Source organism: Furipterus horrens, unplaced genomic scaffold (genome assembly GCF_987537825.1).
Source record: "Furipterus horrens unplaced genomic scaffold, mFurHor1.1.pri manual_scaffold_4, whole genome shotgun sequence".
In the NCBI taxonomy this organism is placed as follows: domain Eukaryota; kingdom Metazoa; phylum Chordata; class Mammalia; order Chiroptera; family Furipteridae; genus Furipterus; species Furipterus horrens.
This window is the reverse complement of record NW_028327174.1, coordinates 202,249,830-202,266,502: the sequence shown is the minus strand read 5'-3', so window position 1 is coordinate 202,266,502 and position 16,673 is coordinate 202,249,830. Positions and strand designations below refer to the sequence as shown.

General features: G+C 54.0%; 1 protein-coding gene across 1 annotated transcript in view; it reads left to right on the top strand.

Moving 5' to 3' along the window:
* The first annotated feature begins 2,078 nt into the window (after positions 1-2,078).
* TSC1 (TSC complex subunit 1) overlaps positions 2,079-16,673 on the top strand; it is a 43,657-nt gene continuing 29,062 nt past the window's right edge. The window contains exons 1-2 of the mRNA XM_090274940.1: positions 2,079-2,151; positions 11,406-11,468. The gene's annotated coding sequence lies outside the window, so the exon portion shown is untranslated. The remainder of the gene's footprint in view (positions 2,152-11,405; positions 11,469-16,673) is intronic.

Genomic DNA, 16,673 nt, shown 5'->3' with positions numbered 1-16,673 from the left:
TGAAGTTGCCCTCGGGGACCGTGGAAGCCTGGGAGACGGCAACCTCCATTTCTCGTTCCTTCTCTGTCTCTCTTTGCCTCTGTTTCTCCGTCTTTTCCACGTTTTGGTGGCTACACAGAAGTTAGTATTTGTGGAACCAACTCCCGGGAGTGACGAAGGCTGGCTGTGCGCACCGTTCACACGGTAACCAAACCAACATTCACCGAACGAGGCTCTAACTAGTTATAGCTTTACATCTCACTGAATTCACCCCAAATCTCCCGTGGGCAGGCACTGTCACTACCCCTGTGCTGTGGGTCAGGAGACGAAGGCTCACCCAGTTAGCACGATGGCAAAACCTGCATCCGGACTCTGGTTTGTTCGGATCAAGAACTCTCGGTTTCCCCCAAGAGTCTCCGTAACCGCGTGCGCCAAGGGATGTGTCCCCAGCTCCACGCTCCCCCTCCCCAGAAGCCAGCACGGTTGTACAGGTGTGCACTGCCCCAGGAGGGCTGGGGTGAGTGGGCAGGGGCAGAAATGCACTGGGGCTCTGGGCCCAGAGGGGCTGCCTTCTGATTCCCGCGGAGAGAGCACACAGCCCACGCCGGTCCTGTCCCACTCTGACGAAGCCCCCCTCGCTGGCCGCTCCCACGGCAGGCCCTGACACGGTTGGTTTTCCGCATAACTCACCCAGTGTTTTCCTGCCTCGGAGCTCTGGCTGCAGGGCGTGCCCGGCCCAGAACACCTGCTTCTTCTCAGCCCCCTCTCCCGTTTCTTTTTAATACAAACCTACCTCTCCGGCCTTTAAAATCCAGCCAGCTGGGTGGCGAACACACAATGCAACATACAAATGAGGAGTTAAAGAACTGTACATCAGACATCAGTTTATTGACCAATGTCACCCCAATACATTAAAAAAAAAAAAAGGATCACAAACGGTGGTATCCTCACACCCCAGACTACCGCACCGCAATGGGCATGAACCAACCGACCCCAGCAAACATGGGGGAACCTGACACGCGTAAAAAAACCAACCCCGGCCGAGGCCCAGGCCTTGAGAAGGCCCTTCAGACATCACCGGAGACCTCATCTTCCTCTCCGCCGCCTCTCACGCTGCTTTGTATCTGTAGATTTATTTAGTGTTAGAGGGAGAAGGGAGGGGCAGAGAGAGGGAGAAAAACACCAGGGATCGGTGGCCTCCTGCAGGCGCCCCGGTCGGAGACAAAGCCGGCAGCCCAGGCCGTGCCCCGACCGGGAATCGAACCTGCAACACGTCTCCTTGCAGTGCCAACCCACTGGGCCACGCCAGCCTGGGCACGTGGTTCTGATTTTGAAAGCCACCGGCTCTAGGGAGGATTTTTAAAAATCGGTGGCTATTTTGCCTCCCCATAATTGTCAGTTTGGTTCCAATAAACTCATAAAATTTTTTTTCTTCAATAAATGAGTAAATAAATAAAGCTGCCCGTTCCTATCGCGGCGGCTTCCAGGGACGCGGCGCCCAGGTCTGCGGCTCCCCGCAGGGGGCTTCTGCAAACGCGGCGCAAAGGCAGGCGGCCCTGAGGCGGCGCCGCGCTGCCACTGCTGCGAGTCTGCACGGCGAGCCCTTCACCCACGCGGGCCCCAGCGTGTCCGCGGCCCGGCCCCGGGTCTGCGAGCGGCAGAAGCCCGGGGAGGGCGGCAGGCACCCCAACCACACCCAGCCCCACGAACTTGTTTACGCCTCTTGCACCGGAGCCCCGCCCGCCGGGCCGGCCGGGCCACGTGACCCCGCCCCGCCCCTCGCTCTCTCGGTGGCTCCGCCCCCCGCGCCGGCCCTTCTTTTTGCCTCCTTCGGAGTCACAAGATCCCTCGGCGGCCTTATTTCGGGATCCTTCCGCCGTCCCCGCCCCCTCCCCCCGCTACCTTATAAACTCTCCTCGGTCCTTCCCGACCGATTCGCGTCATCAGTAATGATTAGAACGGCCGCTTCCGTCCGGCGGGGCTGCCGACGGCGGTCCTCTGCCGTTGGGCTCGAGGGAGAGGCGGGACCCCGTGCGGGACTCTTTTTCCTGGCGGAGGCCGCGGGCCTCCGCGGACGTTTCACGACGGGGGAGGTGCTGTACGTCCAAGATGGCGGCGCCCTGTAGGCTGGAGGGACTGTGAGGTAAACAGCTGAGGGGGAGGAGACGGTGGGTGAGTATGGGGGTGTCGCCCCCCCCTTTTCACGGGGGCTTCTCGGGGCTGCCCTGGCACCATGACCCCAGGCGGGGAGGCCCTGGGGGGGCGGGGGCGAGGGGCTCGCTCGCGGGGGACGGGACCCCGGGAAGGGGGATTGGGAAAGCTGTCCCCTCCCTCTGACTACGCGCTGTCTCCGGTGGGCCCGGCTGGGCTGGCGGGTCCGTGGGATGGAGAGGCGAGCCTGGCCGGCCCTTGGCCCTCCTCGGCGGCCGGGGGCACGGGCGGATGCACGCCCGGGCCGCGGCGCCCGGGACAGGGGGCAGGGGAACCCCCTCGCCAGCGCTGCACTTGGGAGGGGGTGACAGGTTCCCGGGGGGGCGCGGAGGGCGGGGGCGCGAGCCGGGCCGGCGGGCCAGGCCCCCAGGGCTCGTGGCGAGGGGCCCGGGCCGGGGGAGACGAGCGGCGGCTGCCCGTGGGCGTGGGGGCCGCCGGGGCCGCCCGGACTCAGCGTCGCGGCCGGAAGGTGCAGGGCCGTGGGGCCTCGCTCCGGGGGGACCTGTGGGTGCGGAACCGACGGCGAGCGACAGTTACCTGCAGTCGGCCGAGCAGGGTCGTAGGGGCCGGCGCCGTGCGGAGCCGCCCGCGACGCCCATTCATTCATTGGAGGAGCTGCAGGGCGCACGGCTCGCAGGCGGAGACGCTTGGGAAGGACGCTCCTTCTTTGTGTTTCCCGTCGCGAGTTTTGCCCGGCGTGTCTCGGGAGGGGGCGCGACCCCCCCTAATCACAGCAGCTCCCGGCTGGGGAGCGCTCTCCGGGCCAGTGCTTCGCAGCCACGGCCTCCGAGTCCTCGGAAGGGGAAACTGAGGCTCGGAGAGAGCCCCTCTGGCAGCATCGGCGCCGGCCTGGCACTGCGGCCCGACGCATCCAGGACCTTGGACCTGTCCGCTCTGCGCTTCCGGGACGCGCCCCTGTGCCCGTTACTCGGCGGAGCCGGCCCGTGGTCCCCGGAAGTGGCGGGAGTCCCCCGGTTGGCCAGGGGTGTGCGCAGGTGCCCGTGTCCGGCTGTGCTTCTGAGCGGGGTGTGCTCGCTCGCTGCCGCAGGCCGTCTGCGCTGTGGGTGGGAGCCGCGCTGTGCCCGTGGACGCGCCGCTCTAGGCCCCGGGCGTAGCTGCCGTTCTCACTCAGCGCGTGGGCTTGCTGCGCAGAGAAGTCCTACGAAAGCCCTCGCTGGCGTTGCTGCAGGAAGCACTGCGCGTTGCCCGGGGCGTGCGGTCAGGGTGCTGAAGCGGATCGTCCCGGAGCCTTTGATTTGTAGCCCTGCGGTCAGCTTGGCGTCATCGGAAGTCACACGTGCTGGCGCCGCGAAGCCGCAGAGGTCAAACCGCGGCCCCTGGGAGCCCTGGACTGCCGGAGCGGCCACCTGCGTTCGGAAGTCGCGCCTTCCCGAGTAAACCTGGAGCGCGCGCACGGGAACACGGAGGCAGGGTGTGCAGGGAACGCGTCTCCCACGGTCACGCGTGGAAACGGAGTCAGCGTGTGCAGGGAACGTGTTTCCCACGGTCACGCGTCAGGCAGGCGAGGCGCCTCGCAGACACGGAACGTTCCTCGCTCTGGCCCTGGGGGGCTGGCTGCATGTGAAACGGAATCGGTGTACGGGGGAATGCATATCCCACGGTCATGTGTGAAAACGCAGTTGGTGTGTAGGGAACGCGTCTGCCATGGTCATGCGTGAAAACGGAGTCAGGGCGTGCAGGGAATGCGTCCCCCATGATCACGTGTGAAAACGGAGTCAGGGTGTGCGGGGGGAATGCGTATCCCACGGTCATGTGTGAAAATGGAGTTGGTGTGCAGGGAACGCGCCCCACCACAATCACACGTGAAAACGGAGTCAGTGTGCAGGGAATGTGTCTGCCACGGTCACGAATGAAAACGGAGTCGGTGTGCACGGAACGCACCCCCCACGGTCACGCGTGAAAACGGAGTCATGGGATGCAGGGAACGTGTCCCCCATGGCCACGCGTGAAAACGGACACAGGGTGTGCAGGGGACGCGTCCCCACCGTCACGCGTGGAAACGGAGTCAGTGTGTGCAGGGAGCGTGTCTCCTCCCATGGTCACGCGTCAGGCAGTCGGGGCGCTTCGCAGACAGGGAGTGTTCCTCATGGTGGCCCCGGGGGCTGCAGAATTTCCGGTAAGCACCTGGTGTACACGTAGGGGTGTCATTGCAGATGTGAATGGGAAATAGCCTCCCACTGAGGTTAATGTCTCATCCAGAACCCTCTTCCATCGCGGCCGGGGAGGCGATGCCGTCCTGCACTTGCTGGTGTCTTGAAGGCTTGGGTGGTCCTCGATTCCCAGTTAGAGGCACTGGCTTAAGAGCAGAGCCCTCCGTTCTGCTGCGCGTGGGTGGTGCCACCACGTCCCTTCTGTGCATGCCCGGTTTCCTGTGCGGAATGGAACTGACCAGTCTCGCTGGGACAAATCAAACATGCGCCTGTCTGTGTGACGGTTGCAAAATAGTGACATCGCCTGAAACAGGCGGTCCTACAGCGTTAGAGATTGGTCGCCGGTGCCGGACCTCAGAGCAGGTGGGCCTGGGAGCGTGCCATGGGCGCCCGTGTTTTGGGAGGAGTCAGAAGTGGCTGGGATGTGCACCAGGGGTTGAGGACCAGTGCCCTCAAGTGTTAACTTGGCTCTTTTCCTTCTGATTTATAACTTGCCACAGAGGCATTCTTAAAAACGGCTTCTAACCTCTGGTGTGTGTGTAGTGGAGTGAATTTTGGGCACTAAATTACACTCTTTCAGCTGTGTGTTCTTTGAAAGTTTGTCAGGATATAGGTACCTGTTTTTCCTGGGTTCCAGGGCCATCGTGGACGAAAATTAGCTGCTCCAGGAATTAGTAGGGTGATACTCTTGGATGCAGATGAGCCGAAGACAGCCATATATCAACCATTTCAAGCTTTCTAAGAGTCAGATAGCTTTCAGCTTTGAACAAGTCACCTAAGTTTCCTGAGCCTTAGTTCCTTCACCTGTGAAAGAAGAGCGTTAGATTGTAAGTTAGAGTATTCCTAAACCTAAATTTCTGTCTTTTAAGGTCCTCCTGACAAATCAGAGTGTTAATGGCTTTCTGATATTGAAGGAAATTGGTGACTTTTAGCCTGACCTGTTGAGTGGTGACCTGTTTCTTTTCCTTTATATCATATTGTTTTTAAAAGGTAATTTCCTTTAAGTTTCTCATAAGTCTCTCTTTGAGAGATTAGTTTTGTTGGTCATTTAAGTAGCTGCAGTCATGAAAGGAACGTGTCCTCGTTCTGGCGGGTGGGGCTCAGTGTATTGAGCGCAGGCCTGTGACCCAAAGGGTCACCTGTTCGATTCGCAGTCAGGACACACGTCTCGGTTGCAGCTACAGGTTTGAATGCTGAGTACAGCTTTTTAATTCTTTAAAGATTTTATTTATTTATTTTTAGAGAGGGGGGAAGGGAGGGCGGAAGAGGGAGAGAAACATCCATGTGTGGTTGCCTCTCATGTGCCTGGGGACCTGGCCCACAGCCCAGGCCTGTGCCCTGACTGGGAATTGAACCTGTGACCCTTTGGTTCGCAGGCCAGTGCCCAGTCCACTGAGCCACACCAGCCAGGGCTAGACCTATAACTTTTTAGTATATACTCAAACACTTGAGGTTTTTTTCTTCATTGTTTAATATAATTTAGTTTTCATGAAATACTAATTTTTTCTCATTTAAGTTGGTCTGAAAGAGGTCTACCATCAGCAATTTTCTGATTTACTTCTTAAGCTTGTAATTACTAGAAATTAATGTCTTTTGGGGGAAGAATAAAAAAGTCATTATCTCTCCATTCATTCTCAGGACTTCTTGTCCCTTCTCTTGTGCAGTACCAACTTTTGTTCTGTGCGGGACGTAGTAAAAGGTACTGGTATTTTAAAAGGTTTCATGAGTTCAGATTATCATCTAATGAGCAAAGTGCCTTAAAAACCAAGATTTGACACAAAAGAAGGCATGGTCGTTACTGGGTTACAACTCACAGGTCACTGTGTACAGATAATGGCAGTGAAGACCTCAAAGTATTTGAGTAACGAGGGACAGGTGTGCCCTTCCGCTGGTGATGGGAGATACAGTGGCAAGTGCCGTGGTGGGGGAGCAAATGTAGCGACCGTAACGCGTGCAGTTGCGGAGACCTGCGCTCGGTGCGGTAACCAGCGGGGAAGTATACATTTGAGGTTACAGAGTGGTTTCACCCGTGTTTCAGATACAAGCTGTTGGACTGACAGACCGCTGAACCTGTTGCATCCAGCAATACATTTGGTTTTGGAGTAACAGTTTTGTAATAGAGTTTCTATTCACTAAGTACTTAGGAGCCAAACACTGTTCTAAGTATTTGACACATAACAATCCTATTAACTTCCCACAGCCGTGGGATAGGGAGGTGTGGGGACTGAGGCCTGAAGTCACTTCCTCAGTTGCTGAGCTGGGATTTGAACCTTGTTGGCTGACTCCAGAGCCCCCAAATTTAATATTTCACTGTGTTAAACTGTCTGAACTGCTAATCTCATAAACTTAGTCATAGGTCAACGGTTCTTAACCTTTTGTTGGGGGGTGGGGTGGGAGGGGAAGACTCAGTTCAAGGAAACTGTGGACCAAATACCCCTTCCCGTCCCATCGCCACCAGGAAAATTTACAGAGATAGGAAATACTGGGTACGGCTTTGGGAACCTCATAGGTCCAGCTTGGAGCTCAGCCTATCAGTCTAGATCAGCAATTGTCAACCTTTTTCATCTCACCGCACACATAAACTAATTCCTAAAATTCTGTGGCACACCAAAAAATGTATTTTTTTTGCTGATCTGACAAAGAAAAAGAAAGGTATAATTTTGATTCATTCATACCAGATGGCTATTGTTGTGTTGGCTGCTATTTTTTTATTTGACAGTCTAAGGGAAGAGAGGTCAGTGCCCCTGACCTCTGAATGGTCAGGTATTGCATGTTTTAAAAATTCTTGTGGCACACTGGTTGAAAATTGCTGTTCTAGCTAGATTACCGCTCTTAAAAACGGACTTGGGCTTTATGAAAAAAATCTCTTTTTTTAACCAGTAGGTAGGAAAGGCCCAACTCTTTTAGGGATGAGACTATGGACTGTTTGTATTATAAATTATGCTGTCAGACTTTTATGGGAGACTGGTTACACCTCACTGGAAGTTCAGCTTTAGGTGCCACACGAGAAAACCAGCAGGAGAGGGCTCAGGCCTGTGACTCGTGGGCTCACCAGGCCTGCTGTTCAGCCCGTGCCGGCCCCTCTACGCCTGGCAGAGTGGCACTGGGTTTTCTCCCCAGGTTTATGCATTGCTTCTCCCCCCTTGGAACCTCAAAGTATATATAAAAATACATATTTAATGTTTCTTGCCTTCATTCTCTTTTCTTCTCCCTGAACCAGTGGTTCGCAGCCTTTACTGGGCATCAGAATCACCTGGAAGACCCTGCTCCCAGAGTTGCTGATTCAGAGATCCGGGGCAAGGCCCCAGAACTTGCATTTCTAACAAATTCCAGGTGTTGCTCACATTGCTGGTGTGAGGGTCACCTTTTAGGACCACGGTCCTAAACTGCCAAAACTCTGGATAGTTCTGTTTTAGTCCAAAAGAAGTCTCAGTTTGCTGAGATTTCTTTTAAGGGAAGCTCTATGTAGTGACTTTTTGACACATACATAATATCTGTCTGGACTGTATTTTCTTGGTAAATAATTTTGTTCATGTTTATGGAAAGTCAAAACATGAGAAACATTATTTATAAAAGAAATACACCTTAGTAAAATCAGGCTCTGTCCCTGCAGGCAACCTTTGAAGTAGGACATACGCTTCAGCAAATTGTCCATCAGGCTCGCTAATGGCACAGCTCTGAATGGGAGTCAGGAGCTCTCCTGCCCTGGCTTCGGTGACCTTGAGAAGGACTAGCCCTGCGAGACCATTAGATCACACATGACTACCCGTTTTGGCAGGTCTTGCCATCAACTGCTTTGCTCACATGCTAAGTAGTGTTTCCTACCCCCTTCTCTCCTTCTGTGCACTGGTAGGAGGCAGGAACTGGAGCTAGTATCTCACCCTGTTCGGGTGCATCTGTGCTGGAGGCAGCTTCGCTTGCTTGCTAGAGTATTACTCTAAGAAACCACTCACAGCCAAGTGTGACAGTGTGAGTACACTAGGGTTTTGCTAGCACACTGTTCTTACCGGTGTTATTAACATAATAGTATAATATTTCTGTACTACATCTACTGTACTTGATAATGAAATAGTCCATTTATTCCAGGACCTGTGTCTGAATTGTCTTCGAGTTATTTTAGATAAAAACCTAAGTATAGAAAGCAAGTATAGTGAAGAGATACCTGCCTTCGTTTATACCTGTGGTTGTGTTTTTCATCACAGACGAGGCTGTATGAAATGGCCTTAGGTGATATGCTCTGCAGTTCCCTGTGTTGTGTGGTTGGCAGTTCTGGGACTCCTGGGAGCTGGGAGGCCACACACAGCACTGGCTTCCCAGAGGTCTGAACAGTCAGCTGCTGTGTTCAGATAAGATACTGTCTAAAGGCCTGTACGTACCTGCCACTGGCGTTCATAGAGGTATGTGCAGCCCTTAGTCTTCCCACAGCCCGTCGTGCCTCTTCCGAGGACAGCAGCTTGTGACAAATGCCTGCAGGTCCTGCTGATGACAGCTGCACAAGGCAGGCACGCTGGAGTTCGTGTGTCATCCCAGGCACATAGCCATCGACCTGTAAACACCTGCAGGATGACATTAAGGTGAACTCCTGTTTAATCTCAGAATACTAGAGCCCTCATCCTCTTCCTCAAACCTGCCATTTGTTGTTATTCAGAAAGCCTGCTTGTAGAAGTGCAGTTACAGTGCTGCATTTAGGTGAGCTGCTCTTCAGACTACCCAAAGGGCAGGTGGCCACCTGGGAGCACGCCTCTTTCCATTTTGGCCTTTGAAGCTAAAACGAGGGATTGGCCCCATTACGCTCTGACACGTGTTTCCCTCCATCCCCTTTGGGGGTGTACACACCTCGGACAAGGGTCTTCTGCATTCCTCACTTCCGATCACGGAACTGGGGGCCACCTGGCACTTGGCTGGCCAGCAGGATCCTACCTCGTAGGACTTAAGTACAAATCAGAAAGTGAACACTTAAAACATCAATAATGGCAGGCAGCCTTTGACATGCCAACATTCCAGAGATGCTGATTTATTGCCATTGCAATCATTTTTTTAAAAAAATAATTAATTTGTTTAGTTTTTTTTTAGAGAGAGGGGAAAGGAGAAAGAGAGGGAGAGAAACATCACTGTGTGGTTGCCTCTCACTCGTGCCCCCAACTGGGGACCTGGCCTGCAACCTAGTCATGTGCCGTGACTGGGAATCGAACCAGCGACACTTGGCTCGCAGGCCGACGCTCAATCCACTGAGCCACAGCAGCCAGGGCTGCAGTCATTTTTTTAGTGAAGTGAAAAAGGCGTTGAGGAGTCTTGATGTTGAGCATTGGCCAAACACATTCTGGTTCCCTGTGCCAGTGCCTTTATCTAGGACAGTGATGTTGGCCGGGCAGGCTGCGAGAGCTCATCGTGTCTGTATCCTGGTTTTACCCGCGTCTTAGATATGCTTTTCAGGTAAAAGATCCAGCTGTGATTAATCGCAAGGAGATGTCGCTGTGACTCCCTGGACTGCCGGCTGCTGGAACGGTTCTGAAGATTAGAGGCTCCCGTGTTTCATTCCAGCTCTTTACTTGGTCGGGTGACAGCAGCCGGGCAAGCGCTCCCTGCCTGAAAGGCCAGCGTGCCTCCCAGCGCCGCACACACGTGCGCGCTGCCCCTGAGGACCGTGGCGTTGATGCCTGGAGTGCGCTCCTGGAGGAAGGAGAGTTACCTCGTCGTCCGGGGCAAGGGGTGTTAATTGTTAGAGGGTTGCTTGGGCCTCTGGTCCGACTTTGCCAGGAGGGCCTGTGGAAGGGCTTGTGGTTCCAGGCCCCTCCGTGCTCAGGGCAGCCGGTGCGTGGGGTGGGTGAGGCTCCGCTTCGTGCGCCGTCGTCAGCCTGGGAGCGGCTGCCGAAGGGGCCGCTGGGGTCTTTGCTCACAAGAGCGGGTTGTTCCCCTCGTGTGGCAGGCGCTGCGCTAGACTCTGGGCGTCCATTGGGGGGCCCGTCGGTCCCTGTCCTCACGGAGCTTCCAGTCGCGTGATCCACCCCGCACCTCCATCCATTTGGAAGGGCCCGCATCTTAAAAGCAAACTGAAATGCGTGTATCTATGTAGGCTCACACTTAACATGGATGTTTGATGTGAGGTCATGTGGACAGGAAGGGGGGTAAAGGAGGAATTAAGTGGAGAAGCGACAGCCCCTCACAAGTATTTGTTGCTGGTCCCGTGGGTGGACTCAGTGGAGGCGGTGGTGTTTGGAAGGGGACCTCGGCTTTGTTCATTCAGACTTAACTCCCAGCCACTCAGCCAACAAGGGCAGCGGGTCCTCCCGTAACGCCGCTGTCGGGCCCTGCGGCCTGAAGCAGAACGACACTCAGGGCGAGCGTTTCTGTCGCCGTGCAGATCCGCCACTTTCTCTTCCTGGAGGGGACTTGTGGCCTAGTGGGGGGGACATGGGCAGTGACTAATGACAGGTGGCTCGTGAGGCCTGGTTGGGGGGAGGCGGTGTGCGCTGGGGTGACGCAGGCCTGCGGCGGGGGCTGCCTCCCGGGGCTCCCGGAGCAAGCGCTCTGGGCCACACACGGTGCGGGGGCTGGAAACGCGTCCCCTCCGCCAGTCCCCGCACAGCCTTAGGGGAAGAGGCCGTTGCTTTTCACGCTTAACAGGTGAGGCGCCGTGAGGTTGGACACCCGAGACTTCGGATAAATCGGCAAAAGCCACACAGCCAGCAGACGGCAGAGCCTGGGTTTCCACTCGGGACCCCCTGCTTCAGGAGCCTCTCCTGACCACTCCCTTCCTGTCCATTTGTTTATGGTCCTGATAACCAGTCCACAAGAGGCAGAGATTACAAGTTCTGCACAACACGAAGAATTTTCTAGCAGCCAGCTGTCCAGAAATGTAGACAGGGAGAGGCGAGTGTGCCCAGTGATGGTAAGTGCTGGTTCCAGTGGAGAGCAGACGGCCGCCTGTCGGAGCCAGAGTCGGAAGGACGTGGGACCTGGTGACCGTCAGCTTCTCTGACTGCGTTTGGGTTCCCTTCTCTGTAGGATTATCATGTACCGATATGTGGTTTTTTTACCCTCCAGTGACCATGAAGGACACCAGGGTGACAGCCACGGAAACTGAAGTACTGATTGTCCCCAGAACAGGTAAGGTATCAACTCAGCCCACCGGTTAGGGAAGACGGAAGGGGATCAGTCACCTTGCCCCTGGTTGTGCTGGTGCGTAGGTGCCCCTGTGCATGCAGGGTTTACCGTTTGTGGCTTCAGCTGCTTGCCAGGAACCAGGCCGTCTGTGGCACGAGGTAATTGGTCAGATTGTGGGTGATTATTAATTGCGTATTTAGTAATGAACTGTTAAATGCATTACTTTTCTTCTTCACAGCCATGCTTTTGGTGTATCCCCTTTTTATAGATGAAGACTCGGACTCTGGGATGCCAGCTGATTTGTCTAAAGTCACGTGGCTGGTACTTGGTGGACCCATGACTCAGATTAGTTCTAACAGCCAAGTGTGGTTTTAAGCACCGAATTAAACTGAAGCCCGTGTGTTGGAGCAAGTTATTCAGTTAGTGCAGAGGTTTTCAACCCATGCCGGGCCTTAGAAGTGCACTTGGATCTCTAAACGTAAATTTGGTGTAAAGCAAATGGACTCCCCTCGCCCGACCCCTTCACCTGCTCTAGGGTGACTCTGTAATGACATCCTGGGCCGAGGACCCCGGAGCTAGCGAGTTAGCATTTACGTCCTCGCCTGGCTTTCCCTGTTGGTTGTTTTCAGTGGTTCTGGGGATGACGGGTGTGCTGCGGTGGGTTCTGGGAGCTGGAGGCTTCTCAGAGTCCCATTGGGAGAGAGCCTTACTAAACAGTGAGGTTCTGGCAGCCCTGTGGGGAAGGGTTGAGTCTTAGGGGCCTGATGGCTGCTGAGCTGGAGTCGGAGTTTGCGGCCTGGGCCGCAGCACCGCTGTCGGGGGGCAGGTGGGGCAGGTGCGCGGTCTGCTGTCTGTGTACACCGACCACCGGTGGCGGCCCCTGGAGGCCCCTGGCTGCCTCGCCTTACATCGTAGGGATTGAGAAACACGCGTGAAGGTCACTGTTTGTTCACAAAGTAGGACTTGATGGGGATTGTCTGACAAGGAGGCAGAAGCATCGTTCTCACAAGTGGGGGAGGCTTTCTGAATTTGTCTTTTCGTGAAAAATTTTCTGTGTCGTTAACACTGTCCCTATTTTTAGAAATCCACTGAATATGAATTTGAACCTGTGTCACGTGGTCAGGCGTTCCTATTGTGGAGGCCCAAGCTGAGTGTCACACATCATAAATCTCAGATTTTATCACACGTTTCTTATTACTACAGTCGTATTACATTTTAGTAGCCAGATTTTTTGGTTTATGGTTTCAACGCAGGAAAATACTTGGTCGGCACTCAGCCGCTGGGCTGCTCCTGTGGTCACTGGGGCACGAGTGACACTGAACAGACGTCACCTTCGGCCGCCACAGTTAGTGTCGTCCCAGGAGAGCCTCTGGTCGGTGGTGTTCCAGAAGGAGGCTGCACCTGGGGGCCGCGGCCTGGGCCGGCCTCAGAGCCCCCGCGGCTGCGGCTGTGGCCTCCGACGGGCTTTCCGCTTCAATTTCTAGCCGCCAGAGACACAGAACTCCCAGAAATTACCTTGTAAAGTGTTTTGTAAAGTCTGTTTCGAAATTTCATTGAGTGAGTACAATATGTGTTTGTGCGTATTTTACTTTTTTCTTAACATTGTTTTCTCCATACTCTTTACATTTATGATTGGCTTGGAGATGGTTTGTCATGGATGCTGCTGAGGGTGGTTTTGGGTATTTTTCATGACTTAAAATTCAGGTGACAGAAATTTTATTTTTGATTCATCCTCACAAGATGTGAAGTTCTCCCAAATAGGACTTTTTCTGGAAAGACTACAAACTGAATGCAGTTCTTAAGGTTATTTTGATTGGAATAAATACTAAAAAGCAATTCTATACAAGTTAAAATTAAAATATAATTTCTGTCATTTAGCCAGGTATTAAGATTTTTGTAAATATTGGGCTCAAAGAATAATTACTGTTATTTGTAAAGTTATATAGCTGACTGCCCTATTACTGTTCATATTATTAGTTAATATATTTAACTATTTGAAAGTTCTTAGCTGTTTTTGAATATAAAAGTTACATTATTAACTGGAGCTTTTATTTTTATAAATATACATTTATACTTAAACTGACATTTCAACCTATAAAATACAAAACTTGCATGTTACTTCTAGAATGTTTTATCTTTATTTGAAAATGATTCTTGAGATGTTAATAGTCATTCTAAGTGCATGGCTTGCTGACGGCACGTAGATTAGGTCATACGGGGACAGCATCGATCACAAACACGCGTGACCAGGGAGGCCAGAGGCTGCTGGGTCGGCTGCTGACAGCTCGGCTTCCAAGCCTTCTGAGGACCGAGGCCATGTGCAGCCAGGTGCCGGACTTGACCTGAAAGTCAGCCGTGCGCGGGCCGGGAGAAGAGCACCCGGGCCGGAGGGAGCAGTCCGTGCAAAGGCGCGGAGCGAGAACCAGTTTTCCCGGGTGTTAGAGTGCGGGGACCAGGGCAGGGGCGGGGGACGGAGCAGCGCGCCATGAGGCAGCGGGAGGCTGGGGGCTCATCACCGCCGGTCACGTGGAGCCTTCCGGGCCACCGGCGGGTGTGGCTCTTCTTAGCTCCACGGGCAGCCATTGAATGGTCTTAAACAGAGTGAGGTAGACCCTGACTCCCATATTTCAGGATTTCTTGTTTGGCGGCAGACGAATTGTAGGGGAGCAGGGCTGCAAGCAGGAAGGTAGTGGGGGGGGGGCGCTGCTGCCTCGTGTCCGGGCGCAGTGATGGGGGCTTGGGCTGGGTGGCCGAGGAGTGTTAGTGACATCAGCGCTTTGCTGATGGGTTAGATGTGAGGGCAGGAGTCGTGGGAGTGACGAGGATGTCACCTAGATGTTTGCCCCAGACTGATGGTCATGCCTTCTACCGGGACCCAGAAGACTGGCCGAGTGACAGGTTTGGGGGAGTAGTGGGGGTTGAAACTCACGGCTCCTTAGTATAAAGAGCATCACCTGCAGCTCTGTGCTGTGGCCTGCGGCCGCGGAAGACGGTGGGTGTGGCGTAGATGGGCCTCACCTTGGCCTGTAGCTGCAGAGTGTGCTCGCCAGGCACTGGCCTTCGGCTCGTTCTGCTCCTGCTCTCTGTACTTGGTTCTCTCCCAGCGGCCGAGAGTCTTCACGGCTGTGAGTGGGTGTCTGTGTCCGGCGCATCTTCCACTGGCGGCAGAGTGTGCTTAGTGCGCGGGCCTCTCACCCACCGCCAAGTCCAGCCCAAGCGGGCCCTCCCTCCTGTGCCCGCCCTGAGCCACGGCCTTCGCTGCCCTCGCGAGTCTGCGCCCTGCGCAGTGCCCCGCACGCAGGCCCTCAGGAGCTGTTTGAATGAGTTTAAAAAGGTGAGGGGTTCCCACCACGGGACTCATTTCAGACACTGATGACTTAGCTCTGTGAGGGCTTTTAGAATATCAGAGATCCTTGAACTTGGGTCACTGACGTGAAGACTCACACAAAGCCCAATATTTATTTTTTTTCCTGGAAATTAGAAACTATGGTTAAACGGTAGGATTTTAGAACCAAAGAGAAAAGCTTGTTCCCAAAAATACTCTAATGTGTTTTAGGTAAAACCTCATTTTTGCCTTCTGTAAAGTTTTTGGAATGAGTATAAACTTGAGAAACCAGACTTTTATGCCCTGATTATATTTGCAAACTGAAAGACGATCTGGGTGGTCCAAGCCGGCTGGGCCTGACCCCTGCCAGGCGGACTGGGGTGGTCCCGTTTTTGTTTAGAATTGCGCCACGTCCCTGTGCTCGGGCCGCCTGCCGGGGGAGGCCCTGCCCTGACGGGGCTGTCTTCAGGGACACGGAAGAGACTGGGGCCAGGGAAGGGACAAAACCAAAGTGAGTGACAAAATACTTTTAAATCTGAGGGTCACTTGAGAGTTACCTGCAGTGGCATGAGCATGGGGCTGGGAAAGAAACATGCCGTTAAAGAGTCGTCCTGAAAGTGGTCCCCAGAGGCGTTTACATGCTCTGAGGGCTGCTACACTGACTGCTCAGCGAGTGTCCCCGTGCCGGGTGCGGTGCCGCGCTGTGGGGCCCTCGGGGGAGCACGCACCCTGGCGGGCTGCTGTTACCTTCACTCACACCCACAGCTGGGTGCAGCTCCCCGTACGCTGGGGTCGGTGTCTCCTCCCAGGTTTGAACTCTACTATGACAAAGTCTTACCAGCTGTAAGATTTCTGAGCCCTTTCAAATAGACTCTGATTACCCTGGACAGGTGACTCAGTGGGTTGGAGCCCCATGTCATGCGCCGAAAGGCTGCAGGTTCGATCCCCAGTCAGGGCACCTACCTAGGTTGCAGGTTCCATCCCTGGTCAGGGCGTGTACGGGAGGCAGCCGATCAATGTTTCTCACGTAGATGTTTCTCTCTCTCCCTCCCTTCCTCTCTCTTTAAAATCAATTTTATACCCCCCCCACGTGTGTGTGTGTGTGTGTGTGTGTGTGTGTGTGTGTGTGTGTAATCTCCTTGGGTAAGGAAATAAAAAAGAAAACCAATTGACTTTGTGATTTACCTGTAAGAACCCTGTATACAGGTGTTACCCAGCAACTTCCTACTTCATGATTTGCTATCAGAAGTTCATTTAGAGCCCTGGCTGGTGTGGCTCAGTGGACGGAACTCCGGCCTGTGAACCAAAGGGTCATCGGTTCAATTCCCAGTCAGGGCACAGGCCTGGGTTGTGGGCCAGGTCCCCGGTCGGAGGCGCGCGGGAGGCAACCACACAGTGATGTTCCTCTCCCTCTCTTTCTCTCTCCCTTCCCCTCTCTCTAAAAATAAATAGAATCTTAAAAAAAATTAATAAAATATTTTAAAAAATGCCTTTAGACATTTTAATTGATTTTTCTGGCTAAGGAGCTTCTAATTCAGCAGGATCCGGGTCAGCGGCTATTACCAGGTTATAATTAAACGAGAGCATAGGTGACAGTTACCGTTTGCCAGATTCTGGGGCCGTTGCGACTTCACATTTGGTGTCATTACGGGAGGAACTGAACTCTTTAGCGCAGTGTTTCTCAGACAGGGCTATGTGTCTCCCAGATGAGAATTACCTGGGGTGCTTATCAAAATGCAGATTCCTGATCCCTGGCCGGTGTGGCTCATTTGGCTGGAGCACTGTCCTGTAGGCAAAAGGGTTAGGGCTTGATTCCCGCTCAGGGCATATTCCTGGATTGTGGGTTCGATCCCTGGTCCTGGCACATGTGATGCCCAGTTTTG